This window comes from Filicampus tigris, chromosome 7, assembly GCF_054856515.1.
Source record: "Filicampus tigris isolate MCC_2025a chromosome 7, RoL_Ftig_1.0, whole genome shotgun sequence".
In the NCBI taxonomy this organism is placed as follows: domain Eukaryota; kingdom Metazoa; phylum Chordata; class Actinopteri; order Syngnathiformes; family Syngnathidae; genus Filicampus; species Filicampus tigris.
In genome coordinates, this window is record NC_141223.1 from 1,672,532 (window position 1) to 1,674,116 (window position 1,585).

The window sequence follows — 1,585 nt, forward strand, 5'->3', positions numbered from 1 at the left end:
AAGCCATTGTTAGGGATTCAAAGAAGGGAGTGGGTTTTTCATTAGGTTCTAAGTCTCGGTCAAGGTTTCAAGCCTGGATTAGGACTTTATATTCATTACTGGGTTGGAGTTCTAACAAGGGTTACGATTTGAATCAAAGTTGGGGTTTGAAAATATGATTTCAAGTCAGGGTTGAAGCTTGGGATAGGGTTTCATATAAGGGTCAATTTTCTATCTGCATTGTTGTTGTATGCTGTTATGTACTACATAACAGGCTTGTTTAGTCCTGTTCCGATATTATATTGATTTTTTGACTCTATTTGTTAGTTTTGATAACACGGATTTGCACCCCTACTTTTTGTATCCGTACCATACAATGACAAAAAAGCCATTTTCTTCTATTGTGATGCGAGGTGTTAAACTGCTCCCACATTTGGAGGCGAATGTCTGACAGACTGATGTCGTCATGCTGATGCTGTCGTAGCTTTGTCTTGATTTACGGCACGCCGGTTAATGTTCACCTTTCCCAGCCCACCACCATTCACCAGGACGGGGGCATACGGCTTTTGGGTGTGGGGCAACCTGGAGGGGGGTCTGCTCTGATCTGATCCCAGACCTGCGAATGGCCTCCCGGCCGAGCAGGAGGAGGAGACATCTACAGCTCCAGAGTGATGGAGCCTCATTGGGCTTCTAATGAACCTCAATTGGAGGCGTGAATACATGCAAACATCTGTAATGAGCTGCGATCTAATCACTAATGGGTGACATCATTAATCACCCTCGTGAGACTAATAATGGTTATTCAGCTATTGACATTTAAAGTGTTGAAAATATAGCGCCTCCACGCCGAGGGTTGCCCACAGGCTTGCGAGCATTGTTGCCAAGCCATTCAGGACCCCCAAAGTCTAGTTCTTTTTTCCCTCTCCGTCGCTTTATTCTTCATTTTCTGAAGCAATTACATTCATGACATCATCACATGACAATTCCAGGGTTAGGGTTTCAAGACTGGATTAGGGTTTCAAATTGGTTGAAAATCTGGGTTAGTGTTTCAAAAACCTCAGGGTTTCAAAATGGAGTTTCAAGCTTGGATTAGGTTTCCAATCCAAGGTTAGGGTTTTAAAGTAAGGATTCAAGACTGGATTAGGTTTACAAATTAAGGTTTCAATCCCAAATTAGGAATTCAAGTGTGTTATGGTTTCAAGTCAGGGTTGGGGTTTCAAAGTAGGGTTTTAAGACATGGTTGAGTTTCAAATGAGGGTTTCAAACCTGAATTGGGGATTTAAACAAGGTTTTGTGTTTCAAATCTGGATTAAAGTCTCAAACAACGGTTGTGGTTTTAAAGTAGGGCTTCAAGCATCTGTTTGTATTCTCCGCCAGGGTAAGAGTTTCGAGTTTGTGTTCGGTCTGCGTTGCTTCTACTGTTCCATTTTGACAGCCAGCCTGGCAAGAATGCAACTACTTCGTCTGACTCTTGACACACAATGGCCGCCGCTGTTGTAATGTCAGACAGATAGATAATCAGTGACACCTGTAGGTCAAGACACTCACTGCAAAAGAAAATCCACATTAAGAGGCGCCTGCGAGACTCAACGCGGGATACACAAAG